We start from the raw sequence: 17,788 nt of genomic DNA, 5'->3' as shown, positions 1-17,788 counted from the left end.
ATAATTCAATTAAAAATGATTTACGAAAGATTATTTCCACTTCTCCCTTGATCTGCCCTGCCCTTCTGTGTGGGACTTGGACAGTGCTTTAGTCAGCATTTCCATTCTTTTGGCTTATTATAACATGCTTTTGGGATTTGTTTTTTCGTTTCTTTTTGTGTTCTGTTTTTTTTTTCTTGGCTAGGATTACAGGCAGAATAAAGTTCAAGAGTGGCAGCAGACTGTGGTGCTGGGTTTACATATGGTGTTCTGCCCATGTCACCCGGAAAACTACAGGATAAAAGAACTTCTGAGTCTTTACGACTTCCTTGTACACAATGCCTTCTGCCTCAGAGTCATTCTGGAGGTGCCAGGATGCTGCTTCATCTGGGCTCTTTATCTTTGAGGCAGTCTCTTTCTCCTTTTGCTGACTCTGCCCTGCATCCACTGCTCTGTCTCTGATAGCATAGGGCCATAGAATCATAAAACCATAGAACTGTTTTGAGTTGGATGGGACCTTTAAAGGACATCTGGTCCAACCCTCTGAAACAAACAGGAATGTCTACACCTTGATCTGGGTGCTCAGAGCCCGGCCCAGTCTGACCTTGAAAGTCTCTTGACTGCTCTGTGAACATCATCCCACAGCAGTCAATGCCTCACCCTGATGTGGCTGTCAGTTTTTCTCTTGGCACACTTTCAGGCCACTTAAAAGCAGTGACTCACTTTTACTAAGGCAAGTTCAGTTTCTTGCACAGGTAGACTGCAGGGGTACAGCTGCCATTTTATGGTCTCTGCTCTGCTGCCGGCAGTGGGAATTAGCAGCTGTATTGGTTAAGGGTAATTCATGTTTTATATCTGTTATTATCTCAAGACAAGGGAGAAGGAAAAATCTCAAATTGACAAGCATTTTAAAGGATTATGTGTGGTACAATTTTAACATTGTATTTCTTTTCTTTGAAAAAGGAGAGAAGGTAGAATAATGGTAATTTGAGTTCTGATTTGCACATTTTGTTGGAGAGGGTGGAGAAGCCAGGGAGAAATTATGAGAATAACTTAGAATCAGGGATATAAGATATGAACTGTTGGTCACTATTTGCCTGTTATTTCCATTAATGTTCCATCTTTAGGAAAACAGAAATCCTGTTTGTGTTGTTTTTGACCCTTTTAGGTAAACAAACAAAAAAGTCAAGGAGTAAAATAAGGTACTATGTGCAGATCTGTGGAATAACCATAGACTCATAGAATGGCCTGTGTTGAAAAGGACCACAATGATCAGCCACATCCAGCCTGGCCTTGAATGCCTCCAGGGATGGGGCATCCACAACCTCCATGGGCAACCTGTTCCATGATTCCATGATATTCAGGTGATGATGTTCTTTTAAAATCCCTGTTGGAACAGACATCCCCTGCTGGAACAGACATCCCCTGCTACACACCATAAATGCATTCTCTGAATCTCAGGCCACTTGTGAAGTGGGTAGAAGAGATTTGGTCTGCGTTACAGAGAGACCGCTGTGGGAAAAATGGAATTGCAATAGATTGGAGAAAGCTAGAGTTACAGTTGAAAACACTTTATTCAGAAAATATTCTTTCTATATAGATTGTTAAGACTGTCTAAAAGTCCCTGGTGAGGGAAACCAAATCCACAATTGAATTGACTAGTCATTCTTTAAGAAGGCTCCTTTTATTTGTTTCTGCAGCACAGCAGAGAACAGAGGGTATATTAACACAGATGCTTGGCAAGATTTTTTAGCTATAACTGTCAAAGCCACTTCAAAATTAGAGTAAACTATTGGACAGCTATAAAAATGAGTGTTGTAACTTCATGAAACGCTGTTACCATAATCCTTGCAGATCAACATGTGGCAAGATTATTTTGTTGGAAATGTGTGCCCACAGGCTATTTATTTTTTGTGTTTTATTTAACTGCAAATGGCGTCTGAGATCAAGAAGGCTTAAACCAATTATGAGAGCGGGTGCAGCAAAAATCATGATTGATACATTTACAACACAGGGTCGATTTCTGTAGTAATGCCATTTTATTAGGGAGTGGAGCAAGGAGGAGAAGGGGACAGAAAGCGTAAGACTTTGTAGCACCAAATTAACAAGGTATTCTGTCCGCATACAGATGTTCCTTCCCTCCTGGAAGACGCACTGATGTCTCTATGCAGACCTCAGAGAAGAGACAGCCGTGTAGTTGTTACTAAGCCTACTTCCCTCTCACTTTGGCTTATTGGATTATTTTGTACAGCAGAATGGTAGGAATTTAAAAGTGAAAAAAAATGCTGTCGAGTCATCTGGCCCATCTTGCAGCTAATACAGGATTGTTCTCTGTGGATCTCTGTCCACTTGGCTTTAGATGTGATTGGACTTCAGCCAATTTCCTTTGGAAGATTATTCTACTATAGAATACATTTCATTATTAGGATTTATTTTTTTCCTGTCAGCCTAAATTTTACTTTGCTCAGTATAATCACATTACTCTTAGCTATAGTTTCCTGAAAATCCCTATTAAAGAAAAATCCTTACTGTGTGCATCCTTCCAGAGCTTGTAGATAATTATCATGCTTTTCTTTCAACTGTGGCTTTAGTCAAGCTATACATATTTAGTTATTTTAATATTTTCTAATAAATCAATCTTCCTAGATTAATGACGACATTTATTACAGCTATCATTAAGCCAAATCTCAAATTCTTCTATTTAAAATTCAACAATAAAAGGCTGGACTGAATAAAGACTTACAGATTAAATCCTGGTGTCACTGAAAACCCATCTTTTGAACTTGTGTTTTTGACTTCAGATCTCTAATTCGTCTGAATGGCAGCTCTCCTGAGGCAGACTTTAGCAGTAAGACTTATCTAAACCACCTTGAGTTATCTAGTGTAAGTGCCTACATCAAAGCCATTCTCCCTTGGTTCCTTTTATGATCATTGGACCCTATAGTTGGGTGCAATTCATCTAAGCCATTTTAAATATCCATGTTATGATGAGAAGGATTGAGCCCTCAAGGTACCTATTTCTCTTTCTCAATTAAGGGTAGCCCAAGGTGATGTGTTCCAATATTGTCATCTGCAGTTGGTGAGACAAATTCTTCACCCTGGTGCTGAAGTTATGGAAGTCAATACAGTTATGGAAGTCAATACAGAGCAGCTGTGCTGCAGGGCCACCTGAATTACACTCTTCAGTTCTTCTGTCCTAGACGAATGATTTCCCTTAGTATTCAAAGGCAAATTTTGTGCACATTGAGATATCATGATTAGAAAAGTCTTGATGCTCTCCACGGCAATGCTGCATACTGAAGACAGCACTGGGGAGCTTAGTCCAGTGACGCCTAGTGTACTGGGTGTGCTGAGATCTCCCTAACACATCTGAATGGCACTGAATTCAATGCAGAAGTATGATGGTTACACTGAAAAACTGGGGAGTGGATAAAACAGCCTTTTGCATAGACATGGAACAGATGCATTGCTTACCTGTAGAGAGCAGGGGATCTAGGTGTCAGCTGCTTAGGTTTTCAAGTCTCTCTAGGCTGGAGTAAGGCTATAGTAGATGTCTTTCACTTTCCAGGTCCTCTGGTAAGATGGCTGCTGCATGGCAGATGCCTACTGTTCTCCCCTTCTTGATTTTGTATTTGTCCTTTGCTGACAGCTTAGTGCTCAGAATCCAAACTGCATTTAACACGTAGCCCCGGGCAAATGACTGCTCAGGTGCAATCCTTGCCTTTTGGTTAGCCATAGGTTACAGCTTGCTCTCCATGCAGCTATAATAATTCCTAACTTAAAATGGAATAACCAGGAAAAGAAATCAGCATTTGTGTTTTGTTCATTAGTAAAATAAACAAATAAATAAATAGATAAATGATGGTTTCCCAGTAGATGGTTCCCTTCTGGCAGGCTTGATGGCAAAATAGGCTAAACCTCCATTCCCTGTAATTGGTGCATAGTATCTCGGCAGAAAATTTGTTCTAACTACATTTCAAGAGTAAATACCAGAGAGGGAGAAGAGCTGTTGAAAATGAGGGATAATATCAGCACAAGTTAACGTGTTTATTAATTAATCCTGAAAGAATTTAGCCTGAAAATTAAAAGAAATTTTTCAAACATCCCAAGAGGTGAAGTTCTGAAGTTCTGGAATAAACTCTGAACACATTATTAAAGTTGAAAACCAAAATAGATTGAAGATACTAGAATTTGGTAAACTTGTGCAGGGTTTTCTGCAACATATATTGTCGTGCATAGCAACATTTACTGTGGCTAACAAAAAATACAAGTAAGCACAGAATCATGGAATCATAGAATTGCTCAGGTTGGAAAAGACCTTAAAGATCACCGAGTCCAAGCGCAATCTAACCATACTAACCTAACTCTAACAACCCTCTGCTAAATCCTGTCCCTGAGCAAACATACAATATGAATGTCATACAATATGAATATCCGGTTATAGTGGTGCCAAAGCGGAATGAGAAAGGAGGTTGACAACTTCTCATGTGCTGACACCGTAATCTGTTGTATGTTGAATCCGGTGGTTCATGGAGTCTGCTGTTTGCTAGCAGATGCCAGGAAGACTCAGTTGGAAAGGTCAGCATAAGAAATTCCTTTCTGTTGCCAGGCTTTGAAGATGGGGGATGTCAGCTGTCTTCCTACCACCAGAATTTCTTGATTTTGGTCTTTTCTTATTGGTGTTAGGAAGGGATTCTGTGGTTGGTGTGTCTCTGCAGAGCAGATTCTGTGTAGCTCTCTTAGACCAAGATCAAAAACTAGGCAATAATCCAGTTTTTCCCCCTGGGTGTTATACTCCTTCAATACTGCTCCCCAAACACTGTACTCAAACTTTTCTCAGCCAAAACCTGTGCTGAAAACTTGGCAGACAACAGAGTTCTGCTCTTAACTCACAGTATCAAGAGCAAAATGCAGCTATTGTCATCATTCCTACAGGCATGCAACCCTCACCGGCTACAGGCCCACCACAGCTTCATCCTAATGCTAACAGACACGGTACAGGATTGTTTTGGGATATTTAACTCTGAAGCATTACTGTCCTGGAGATGAGAAGGCTTTGGAGGAATGTGTGTTTGGCAGGGGTAGCATTTTTAGCTACCTTTGCTTAAAAGTGCTCCTCTGTCCTGTCTGTCTGCTAACAACCTGTGTGTGTTACTCCTCATCATTTGTGATTTTTCAGAGGATGATGTCTTGGTGCCTGTCCTCCACTTCAAGCAGAAGCCACAAATCACTGCTGAGAAGGGCTTTCTAGGCTCCTTTCTAAGTTCTTGATCCTGCTTCCCTTCACAGCCTGCTTATGAGACAAGAAGGAAAGTAGGCCATTCTTTAAAGCTAAAAATAACTGTGACCAAACACCTACGAGTTGTTGCTGGCCTCCATTACAGTGGCTGTCTGTTTTAATGAGGACAGGGTGATCCTCCTTTGAAAGAGGGTATGATGTTTCTTCTACGGATTTCTCAACCCACCTGTGATTCCTGAGGCTGAGCTTTACTGGTGACTGGTTCTGTGTGGTTCGTCCTTTTATGCAGCTATGTGGTAACTTACTCTTCAGATATTACAGTGCTGGATTTTATTTAAGGACCTTCCCAGACAACTGAATGCCATGGGCATACCAACCTTACCTATGTCGTCCTTATAAGACTTAGTCCTGAAAAGTGTGATCTGTGTTCAATTTATTGGAACTTCTCTTTGTGATTATTTGAACAGAAGTTTCTCAGTAATTGTCACTGTAGTTGGAGAATGGAAGGGTTTGAAATGTATTCCACCTATAGCATTGAATTGCCTACCAAGTCTTTCAGAATGAAGCAGTGCAGCTCGTTTTTTCTGCCTTTCTTTTAAAATAGAAAAAAATAAAAGTTTGTATTTCCATACTGGATTTCTATTCCAGTCTCTAAACCTCAGTGATGAAAGCACACCTGCAGATCTCAGGCCATCTGCAGAGATGCAGCAGGGTAGCATCAGCTTTGCACTGTCTACCCCAAGGCAGCGGTTGTGTTTTCTACCTTCATCAGGGGAGGTGAGGACCACTTCCCTTCAGAAGTGCCTACCACAGTAAAGTCGCTCAACTCTTTCCCAGAAGTGTATTGGGTTGGGAATCTTTGCAGTGTAAATGCTGCTTCTGAGACAGTGCAGGGTGTTCTTCCCCACTTTTTCCCACAGGTAGTTTGGAGAATCCAGTCATGGAAAATGGATGTTGTCATTCAAACTTAGCTCCATGAGCCCAGAAGGGTCTGCATTCTTATATATCTCCTCACTTTACTTTTTCAGCAGAGAGCATTGGTTTTGTACTAACTTGCCAAGAAGATAATCAAAGAAAGGATTTCACTTTCTAATCTGCTTTGCTGTCAGTTCAAGATGGTCCCAGAAACCATTTGCTGTATTGATTAAGCTGCTGTCCAGTGTAGTTACTCTGTCCGTAACAGCGATGGTTGAACACTCTCATTGTGATGGGTGGCAGGAATCTGTTCACGGGGAGAGGTGTGGGACTGGCGTTGACACTGATTGACTTCACTTCCTGCCTATTTGATTGAAGCAGAGAACACAGAATTTAAATACTAATGTTGCTGAAGAGAGGAAAAAAAAATATCACTCCGCCAAGTAATAGGTTAAAAAAATGTTTTATTGCATTATCGTGTAGCACACTCCATTGCACACAGCATGACTGTAATGTTGTCAATGGTGGTGTACAGGTTAATACACTTTATTGAAGCAATTTCATTAGACTGAAACTGAAATCTGTACAGGAGGCTCTGTGTTTTTTTTTCTCTCTGAAGTCTAATAGGTGTTGTATCTTAGGGGAGCTGTAAGAAGATTGGCTCCCAAGAATAATCTGTTCCTTCTCTTCCAGAGAAAAGTTAGAATGTTTAATTTTAGTTAGGATAATTAGAATAATTTCACATGGGTTCAGGAGATAAGAGGGAAGGTATGAGATAGAGCCTCCTTAATTTGCCTTTATTAACTTTACCAACTGTGAACCTGCTGGCCTCGCTGTACTGTCAAAAGGGGAGACATTTTTCTGTACTTGTAGATTTATGTTAAAAAGAACAGATTTAAAATAGGGAAGGTAATCGTGGAACCTGAAAGGGTAATTCTGAAAAATGAGGTATAATAAAGAAAGGCTTGGCATGTCCATTTATTCCCAGGTTTCAGTCTTCAAATGAATGTAAAGGGAAGACAGGAAACCCACCATCTTGTAAATTTTAATGCAGAAAAAAAAAGAAAGAAAAAAAGAAAAAAAAAAAAAAGAAAAAAAAAAAAAGATGTAAAAATGAAAGCAGCCTGCTTTGTTACTACCTGGCATCTGAAACCGATATCAGTTATTAAGGATCTCACCTCTTAATTGCTGTATACAAACGCAATTCTTGAAAAAGTTGCAGTTGTTTCAGTGTATACTCTTTGCAGAGAAGTAGGGGCCTTATCCATAGTGTCTGATACACACTGCATATTCAGTGCAGCAAAATGGAAGGGTATTTGCAAATTAATGCCTGTGAAATGAGGAGATCGCAACACATTTCTGACATTGTGCTTCAGCCTGAGCTTTGTGATACAGTTTAGATAATTCTTGGTGTAGAATCTGCTCGCCTGTGATTTGAAAATTCTATGTTGAGTACTGTCCAATTTAGTCATTTTGCCTAAGGCAGTGAGCAAAACTTGTGTCTGTCTTTGATAGTAATTACTTATACAGTAATGTGAAATACATGATGGATGATGTAAGAGTTGAAGCTGTTTATTTATTAGTCAATTGTTTTGAGCAGAGGAATTCTTTTCTTGTAAGACTATCAGCACACATTCTCACCATACTCGCACTGTGAGCATAAATAAGCAAGGAATCACCCAGTAAAGTGTTACTTAGAGAGTGTTTGTTTGTTTCCCTTTTGCACTCCCAGCTCTAGAGTTACTTTTATTTCCTATGAAAACTTGCATTCTGTAGAATGCAATGGACACCTTCCAGCTGGAAAATTTTAGATCTAATAAATAGCATGTAAAGAGCTGGCAGACCATGCCCTGGACTTTTTCCATCCTAGACTCCAGAGAAATGTGACTGAAAGGAAGATGAAGAGGCCAGATAATTTGTGCTCTGTGTTTTCAGTCTTTGGATGACTGGAGCTTCTGAAAGTGTACAAAAATGGTCAAATTATAAAATAAAGCAAAGCCTCAAAAAATTCCCTTTTCCTCCTTTCCTCCCACCTCACCTATACACACTCACACTCAAGTAGGTAGGCAGACCAACTGGAATAAAATAATAAACACTCATAGTTTTCAGTTTTTCAGTTGGCTCTGAAGTGGAATCAGTTCTGCATTGGTACAGATGATGCTTGGAGTGCTTTTTGCAAAGGGAAAGAAGTGCCCTTTAAAAAAAAAAAAAAAAGAAAAAAGAAAACAGTGCAAAAACAATGATGTAGACCATTGGAACCTCAACACACCACTGCTTCTACCCCTGCTCCTTCTGACAGATGTGTTGAGAGAAAAAATAAGGTCTTTAAAGGATATAACCATGGTACATCACAATGTCATGTGGCGCACCTTCTCTTACACACCTTTCTAGGCCTAAATAGCAAAGTCAAGGTCCATCGGTTGCACACAGTTTTTGATGAGACCTATTATTTTCTTTTTTCATTAGAATTATAAAGGGTGGATTTAATTGTATTTAATGTCCTGGCTGGATGTTGTTTTTTTATGTGCTGTCAGATCAGAGCAATTCTTCATGGGGTAAATGTTACCCCAAGTTACACTCAGGCTTCAGTCGCACCTCAAGCGACTGCAGAAAGTACTGAGGTGGTTTAAAGGCAGCAAGGCTTGCAAATACCAATTTTTTACAACTGCCAGCGTGTCAAAACACTGAAGGAAAATATTGAAGTGTACCAGTGGGCTTCCAGTTTGTCTGGTGTTTTTTCTGTTGAATAATCACATCTTCTAGGGTCTAAAGTGGTAGTTTGTTGTATGTAATGTATTGCTGTCATGCCACAAGGCATTTAAAAAAAAAAAAAAAAAAAAAAAAGAGAGATTGAAATTATCTTGAGGAAACCAAATCGCTTTATTTCAAAGACAAATTGGATTGATCTATCTTACCATTCTCTATAGATTTCATAAGCACATTACTTGTTGAAGTGGTAGCAGACATTTTATATATTACAGCAATTTGCATACGTTCATTAAGCTGTGCTCTGTAAGGCTTTCTGACAGGGGCATTTGATGAATCCTTTTGTGAACTGCATTGTTTCTTTGCACAGAACAATCTGTTAAATCATGCCTTTGTCCTTCAGTTTGTCAGTATCAGTAAATGAAGCAGATGTTAATAACCGTGGGAGGGTTTGGGGGCATTTTTGGTGTTTGCAGAGTATGGGATAACTGTGGAGGGCATGGTGCATTTGCAAAAGTGACAGCTGGTGTTATTAAAGATAGAAAGTGTGCTACAAGTACGAAGTTTTCTTGGCATCTTTTAATAACCCTATGAGATCTTTTGGAACAGATAGATGGGTGGTCATTTCTAAAATAAAAGCTGATAATGTTATGCACAGCAAATTGACTGTGTGTATCCACATGTAATTTCTCTAAACTTTGGTAGCAAAGTTAGGCTGCCTTGGAAACATGCATAAATTCACAATGTTTCTCTATAAATATGTGATAAGAAATTCCCAGGTCAGCAATCCCTTGAGACGTGTCTTTGAGTGATACTATTTCATTCATTATCACATTAGGATGATTTTACACCCGGTTCCTGTTTTCAAGGTTACCTTTATAAGAGAAGTTTTGTTGGTCTTGGCTGCTCTCGGGTTCTACTTTGGTACTTGATTGAACTTGGGTTCTACTGCCCATCATAAAGACCACTCAGCTTAAGATACTTGCATCGTAGCATCATGTATGCGTTTAGGTGCCTAATGATGAGTGATAACTCCTATTCAGGTGAGGTAGCGTGAGGGCTTGTAGTCCACTGCAGAGGATGAAACATGCAACAGTTAACATGGGTAAGAGACAAGGGGAAAAAGAGAACCATAGAATGGCTTAAGTTGGAAGGGACCTTAGAGACCATCGAATGATAGAATCCTATCGTAGGGACCTCTGAGGGCAATCTAGTCCAGCTTCCCTGAAATGAACAGGGACACCACAGCTAGATCAGGTTGCCCAGGGCCTGATCCAGCCTCACCTTGGAAACCTGCAGAGATGGAGCGTCAACTGCAATACTAGATCATCTACTTCCAACCCAAAGCATAGTGTGTGAAATAAATTTATGTGAGAAAAGCGTTATAAAGCTGATTGCTGAAGAAGTGAATTCAGAAGAGCAGAAGACATTATTTCAAAAAATAAAGAGTAAATTTTGGCCATGCTTTGATCTTGCAGTTGCTTCTTATTGATATTACATACCAAACAGCCCCCACTGCTTTTGGAGGTGGTATTTGCTGATTTACACATTAACATTAATGGAATTCTCTTTGTGATTCCTCTGCTCCCTATTGTGGAAATCTCTACTGGGGAACTGAATAGGAGATGCGAAGGGCAGACGTGTGGCTTTACCCGTGCCTCCCTGTGATGCAGTCTGAGCTGCTGAGGAGCTTCTCTGTGGTTGACATCAGCAGCAGGAATGGAAAGATAGCGTATAGAATAAATAACTCTAGCTATTGTCATGTTTATAGAGATTGCCTGAAAATATGTAGAGAAGACCTGTGAGGGATGTCTGTAGTTGTTGTTTTTATACATGAAAGTAGGCAGCAGCTACAAATCAGTGAACTGTTGCTTTTGTATGAAGAACTGGCAAAATCTTTCATGCAGTTGCTGGATAAAAAATTTCTACTGCTTCTGCCTCACAGAGACAGCCTTATCTTTATGTCTGATTATCTTGCAAAAAAAAAAAAAAAAAAAAAAAGCAGTGAAATAATTACCCATGCTGATATTTACATTTTGTCTCCCTGCTTGAAAATTACCAGAGGTAATCCTACAGAGGGAGTCTAGGACTCTTTTGGTGGGTAGAGCCTTTTGAGAAGAAAATGCCTGCTATTCAGCTGCAGCACCTAGGTGCTCCCAGTCAGGTGCCCATTGATGCGTGGTGGGTGTGGACTGCTCTGTGACTGACTCATCTAACTACTGGGATGATTCACTTTGCAGACACTGGGAATCGTGGTGGGTACCAGTGGTGCAGCTGCAGGCAAAAGCTCAAGCAAAATTTTAGAGAAGGGAAAGAGGCAAGGCTTTTTTCTAATGTCTACTTTAAGTTTCTTTAGAGTTGTGGCTGTTCTGCAGCACTGTGTGGAAGATTGTTTCCTACTGCAGAATTCAAAGATGCTGTTGGTGCAATAGAAATGCTCAGTGCAGCATCTGTTCATGTTGGTGAAGCTGATGAGGTCATCTCAGAAATCACTGTACAGAGCAAAGATCAGACCAAGATCATTTGGACATGTTAGCTAGTTTTTTTCTCCTTCTTTTTTTTCTTTCCCTATGTCTTGTCCTAGTCTGCCGAGCCTGATTCTTTACGAAATGTATATTCTTCCTCTTTTTTTGCTTTCTTAAGCACATGAGACTTATGAAATGCCTTACTGTCTGTGTCACTGTGCAGGAATGACCAGAAAAACTTAGAGATACTCTAGGACTAATTGTAATTAAGTGTTACATACACTTACAAAAATGTACAACTAGAACTCCACATCAGTAGCAGAACTTCCCCATTCAGCATTTTTGGACAGAAGGAATGCACATGATGTCTTTAATTTTTTTTCATGTGGTTTCCCTGTTCCCATTGCTGTCCTGCTGCAAATTAAAGGCAGAAATCTGCTTAAATATACATAAGGATGTTTGTGGTTGCCTAATACATTTTTATTTTCTTCTATGCCATCATCAGTTTTGCATATTGACAATGTTGCTTTTGTTATTTCATTACAGATAGTTGAAGCAAAACTGCTGTTTGGAAATCTGATGTACTTTCAGAGCCTTTTTACTAATTTTGAATTCATATGGTAGAAGTCACCTAAAGACCTGTCTGTTATTACATGTGTAAAATTTAAGTTATCATACCATCAGTTTTATCACCCACAACATCCCATGTTATGCACAGCTACAGCGGGATCAGCTCATAAACTAATTTCCAAATATGATGGTATATTTTCTTTTCATTTGTAGTTTTCAGCTTTATTCTGTTAGTGATTTGTACATGTTATCTCTTTTCCAGATTTGGGGCTCTGAATTTGGAACAGTTTTTGGTTATATGCTTCCTGAAACTTGGAGAATACCTGCAATAAATAGGTAAGTGCAACAGATGTATTCATATTTTGTGTTGGATGATTTGGAATATCTGTGAGTTTTGTTTAATGCTGAACTTTGTAAAGCTCTTAATAAAATGAACTTACCACGAATGGGACAGTATGATGGATCTTTGCAGGCTAAATTTTCAATAGGGTGGTATTTGTATGTCATAAGTTGGGAAGTGCGTGATGCTCACGGCTACTCAGAGAGAAGCATGTAGCCAAATGTACAAATTTATCTTCAAAATGAAGGGAAAAGTCTCTATGAGCAAGTGACAAGCTCTGGAAATAAAGTGAGTTGAAAGAAGTGACTCTACTCTGAGTCCTCCTTTACTTAAGGCTGTGCTTTAGCTAGCTTTTGTCTGTTTCATTCGGTTTTCTTTGCAAGTACTGCTGGTAGTAAAGGTATGAATGTGACTAAATGCTTGAAGAAAAGGGCCATATAGGTTGAAATTTTGGGCATGCTGAAGTTCCTGGAAATTTTCTCAAGTATTTCAGTGAAGCTGATAATTTACTCAGAACATTTACAGAAAATACTCAGGCAATTTGAGAAGTACATTCTTGCATATAATGAAGCAATTTTTTAGGTGATTTCTTTTTTAAAACTCAGGTCACACTTTATGATGCTTGAAGTGCTGCTGAGCTCCTAGCAGTAGAGAAGGGAAAACAAGAAGATGTGGAAGGTTTTATTCTTCCTAAAGAGTTTACAGAATCAGCTTTTGCATCTCAGCTTTAAAAAGGAAAAGGCTTTTCAAATGTGTGAATGTAACAATTGAACTTATTTTGATCTGCGTGAGAAACTTTGAAGAAATTTATAGTGGCATAGAGGCTGAATTGTTCTTATGGAATAAAATTCAGGAGTAGGTTTTGACGTAGGAGACCCAAGAGATGGATTTTGAAAGAAGTTGCTTCTTGTATAAGAATTAGAATGCAAAGTATTTTCATACTGTGTTTCCTCCGTAAGTCCCAAGATGATTGGCAAAAACTGGAGAACCACTGTCTCCATTTTGTGTCTGGAATCAGACACTTGCTTGGTTTACTTGATGTATGATTGTTCTACTTCTGGATTGATTGGATGTTCAGGTTTGTGTCCAGGTCTGTTTGAGGATTATGTTGTTTTTGGAGTATGTACAAAATATCTGAACCCTACTTCTTATTATTTCTTTAATATTTCTTCAGTCTTGTGATATGCCTTTACTTCTCCCCTTTTCCTCCATGCTCTCCCTCCTTGTGGTACATTTCTGTCTCATTTGTTCTGTTTCATTTTCTCTTTTGCTTCTTTATTTTTTTTTTTTTTCCCATGACTTTTGCTTTTTCCATCTTGTTCTAATTCATTTTCAGTCTCTGGAGACTGGCAGCGGTGGGATCTTTCACAGGGAGGAGCTTCAGAAAAAAAAAAAGTCATAGCAGAATGAGCTTCCCTTTTACTGCCTCTCTAGAGAGCCTGCTGTAAAAGGAAACTTGCTGTCATTCCCGTAAATTTTCTTTTGCAGCCAGCTCTGCTGGGCGTCCCCTTTGTGCCCTGTGAACATCTGTGTTGCAGCTTACGTCTGAACCCAACTGCAGAACAAATATGTGAACCTGCTTCTTGTTTTGAGCAGGAAGCTGCTGCTATTAGTAGGGCAGGTGGCCTCGGTTCACCTGCGACTTCTAATCCCTGTCTGGGAGCAGAGCAGCCGCGTGTCCTCTCCCCTCCCTCTGCCGGTGCCTTTGTCCATGGGGAAGCACATTTCCCCATTTCCCTTAAGGCACTGCCCCATGCCTGTCAGCTGTCAGCATTCATTTTCTCCCTGAAATTTTCCCAAGACGTCATGCACAAGAAAGAAAGCAGCAAGCGCTGCATGACTTTTATGGCGTAGTTTACTTTCCGTTGCTCCTGGAAACTTGTGCCTGCGTGCATGCAGTCATTCAGGCACCACCCAGTGACACCACCCTTCTGCATGGGGAAGAAATCTTGAAGCCCTGAAGTGTTCAGGCTCAACCCCATTCCCAAAGCTGTGCAAAAGATTCCAGGAAAAGGTGACAGTTTTCTGAGCAGTTTTCTGTTGGACCCTGCAAGAGACAGCTCACTGAGCATGAATTGTGAACCTCACTTTAAACAGATTTATGTTAAACAAGTCTTCTTCTTCCACTCTCTTTTAAAGAAAGAAAGAAAATCAGTGCTGTCCTGTTTGCACAATCACCATCCCACTTGAGCGTGCTCAGCAACATTTGAGAAGCGTAGGTGATGAACTGCAATCTTTGTGACATATGTGCTCTGCAGAGAGAAATCTGTTGTGTCAGGTTGGCTTCAGCTTATTCTTGCAGGGTTGTTGTGATGAGTCTGGAAGGTGTGGAAACTTTTGAGGAGGATTGGGTGTGATGGCAGAGAACGGCTATGACTCTGGCAGGGGGATGTGAGGTCAGTCTGTGTTGGCAGCCATCAGCTGGGATGGAAGCATAGCTGACTTACCAATAGGCTGCACTAGGGCCACAGCTTCCCAAATATTTCAGTTACTTGGAAATACCAAATCTTCCCATCTGATGGCAGCTGGAATGGCTACTGGGCAACATTGTTTTCCTTCCCTTTCAGTAAATGTGCTGCCTTTTGGCAAGACTTCACAGCAGTTTTAGAGCTTTCCAAGCCAGGTTAGAAGAAGTTGGCCCCTCTCTTTCCAAAACTAACTGTCAGGGCAGTCCCAATTCTCTGCAGATGTCTCTGTGCGTGTGAATCCTGCACAGACAATGGTATCTTGTGCTCATTCGTGTGTGCACTTGTTATGGAGAGAAAGACTGGCCTGGCTGATTGTACTATTGGGAGTGCTAAACAGTGAAAAACTCTAAACAAAAAAATCTGGTCCTCTTCAAACGTTGGCGGACAGATATCTGTCTTCCATCTGCGGCAGCCTGTGCAAAACAGCAGAAGAGCTGCAAAGTTTGTGTTCGGAAACCTTGGAGAAATAACTGGCAGGCTCTGACTTATTTTTTAACTGCGCACGGATCTGAAACATTAAACACAGAAAGTAATGTTGTATTGTGACAAGCGGCAGAAGCAGGGAGGTTCAGCCACAGGCCTGTGCACCGTTCTGCAGGCTGTAAGCCATGGGATGTGGGGCCTATGGCCCTTGGGCACTGCTGCCCAGGCCCTGCAGTCCATTGGCAGGGGCAATGGTCACCCACTGTCATAGGCAGTCCCCTGAGTTCCCTGTGTCCTGCCTCCCCTGGCTGCACCCATGCTCCCCGGCTCCCAGGCTGTCCTTTGTGGGTGCCTGGTCCTCAGGTGGGGCACCCATCCTGTGATGTTGCAAGGCCTCATGCAATGGAATGAATGATGACTGAGAGGCTTGTGTTCTGGCTCTTTCTTGGGGCTTTGCTGCTTTCAGTGGGCTTTGGATCAGCCTTGTGGCACGACTGGGAAGCCAAGCAAGGGCAGCAGCGATTTGGTCTGCTTGGAGGAGGTGTCAGTTTCAGCCCTCCCCTGCTCATTATTACTTTTCCCTCTGCTTCCCCACCTAAGCAGTTCCCTGTATTTAGTACCACGTCTCCTCTGTGTTGTCCCTTCTATTTATCAAAGTTATGCAAAGAAATTCCACGTTAAAGCATTTACCTTTTCTGACTTGGGACTGCTTGTCTCCCTTAGCAGTACTAGAAAATATGTGTTTACAATAGGTGATTACAAGCACGACTCTTCAGTACAAGGGAATATGGAGACAAAGTTGTCTTCAGATTCCCTAGAACAATTGGAGCTGAGTCACATTGTTAAACATGCCATATGTTACCAAGTAACATACAGTGTTATTAAGTGAGGATGTCAGTAAAGTGTTACACCACTGTCAGACTTAAAAATTAAAGCATTAATACGGAGCTTTGAAATAGTCTTGTTTAGCTTTGGCCTCCATTTATATTAGTACTTCTGCATGCAAATTTAATTCCCAATGCAAGAAAATGAAGGTAAAGGAAGGAAAATGAAGGCGAGCCTTTCTGCATAAACGGCTTAGTGACTCTGAGTATTTACAAGGGGACGGGCCATATAGAATTTGAGTGTCCACCTTTCACTTAACGGGCTATCACCTACAAGAGATTCTTCTTTAGACCTCCTGAACCTCCCTTACAGTGCTGCTGCATGTCAGGATGTGCTGTGCAGGCAAGGGATGGAGGTAAATGTCTAAGTGAAAGATGTTTGTTTTATGTGAACAACCAAGAAACCAATGCAATGAAGGGATATGATCTGCTGTTGATTCTGCTATGCTTTTTTTTTTTTTTTCCTTTTTTTTTTTTCCCTAGTGCTTGCTTGAGGAAGTTGTTGTAGAATTGGAGAGAGGTGCATACTCATGTGTTGTGCTTTCTGAATGGGTATTAGCTGTAGATTCTAGCTGTAGACGTCCTGTTCTTTGCAATGGGGTTGGACTAGCTGACCTTTAAAGGTTCCTTCCAACTCAGACGATACTATGATTCTGTCTATACTCATCACACATATGCTCCTTGTCTCTGTGTATCCCAGCAATATGCACTGCTCTTCAGAATGTGGGGTTTGGGCCTGAAATCTCACATGTAGGTAAACTGTGTGGTATCCTGATGTAGCAACATAGGAACAAAGTAACGTGATTTTGTAAAGATGAGATATCCAGCACAGTGTATCATAAATTGATCCCAGGAGGACAGACCTAGAATATAAACTGTAGTGCTTTGAATATCTACATGTTATAATTGTATTAAACACTTTGCAGCAATTTGTATTGTATTACAGCTGACAAAGTATTTTACCTCCTAGTAGCTAACTAATGTAAATAGTGCTGATATTTTTCTTTTCCATATTTATAATTACATTAATTGCTTTGCGTATTAATAACAAACAGTTAAGTGTCAGCACCCAAGCTGTAGCTGCCAGTAATCCACAAGCAATTTGTTTTTGAACTCAAAATGTGAAACTGAAGAGTAATTACCCCTTTTGCAAGCACGTATCTCAACAGTGTAAATTTTACATGGGAAAGCTCACTGTTCTACCTCAATACTGTCATTTTCCGTATCGAATTTAGTACCAATAGAAAGTTTCAGCTTTGTGCTAAAAAGGTCGGGAGTCTTCCAATGAAAAATGAATAACTCACTCATATCAGTTAGGATTCGTGACTTGTTTCCAAATACAGCTAAACTTTGGGGAAGGTGTTTCCTGCCTCAGAAAATAGCCTTTTTCAGAAGCCAAACCTGGAAGATCCGTATGTGATGCCATTTTTACTTTTGTAATGTGATTTGACTGTGCTAAGAAAGTGCCAATGCAAACAAGAATTTTACAGCTGATTGGATTTTTTTTTTTTTTTAACATTAGGTGGATTTTTGCTTTTTTTAATGCTTCCAGAACAGTATTTTTCTACGTTGGTATCTTGAGGACTTAAGCATTTTAATTCTTAGAGACAAAGCAAATGGAGATCTCAAAGTAAACCTGGCTGATATTTCATTTAAAGAAAAATTCTTTCTCAGGTTTCTTGTTTATTTAAGTTTTTATTTTCTCTGCAATTTTCTTTTATTGTGTTTATCTGCTTGCTTGAGGCTGCTATTTAAAGCAGGTGAGGATTATGAAAGTTTGCAAAGCATTTGTATTTGTC

At 40.2% G+C, this 17,788-nt stretch overlaps 1 protein-coding gene across 1 annotated transcript in view; it reads left to right on the top strand.

Moving 5' to 3' along the window:
• The window catches only part of ENOX1 (ecto-NOX disulfide-thiol exchanger 1), a 364,528-nt gene that overhangs the window by 57,990 nt on the left and 288,750 nt on the right, over positions 1-17,788 (top strand). The window contains exon 2 of the mRNA XM_015851740.2: positions 12,137-12,210. The gene's annotated coding sequence lies outside the window, so the exon portion shown is untranslated. The remainder of the gene's footprint in view (positions 1-12,136; positions 12,211-17,788) is intronic.

The sequence above is a fragment of the Coturnix japonica genome, chromosome 1 (assembly GCF_001577835.2).
Source record: "Coturnix japonica isolate 7356 chromosome 1, Coturnix japonica 2.1, whole genome shotgun sequence".
Lineage (NCBI taxonomy): Eukaryota > Metazoa > Chordata > Aves > Galliformes > Phasianidae > Coturnix > Coturnix japonica.
This window is presented reverse-complemented; position numbering and strand designations above follow the sequence as displayed.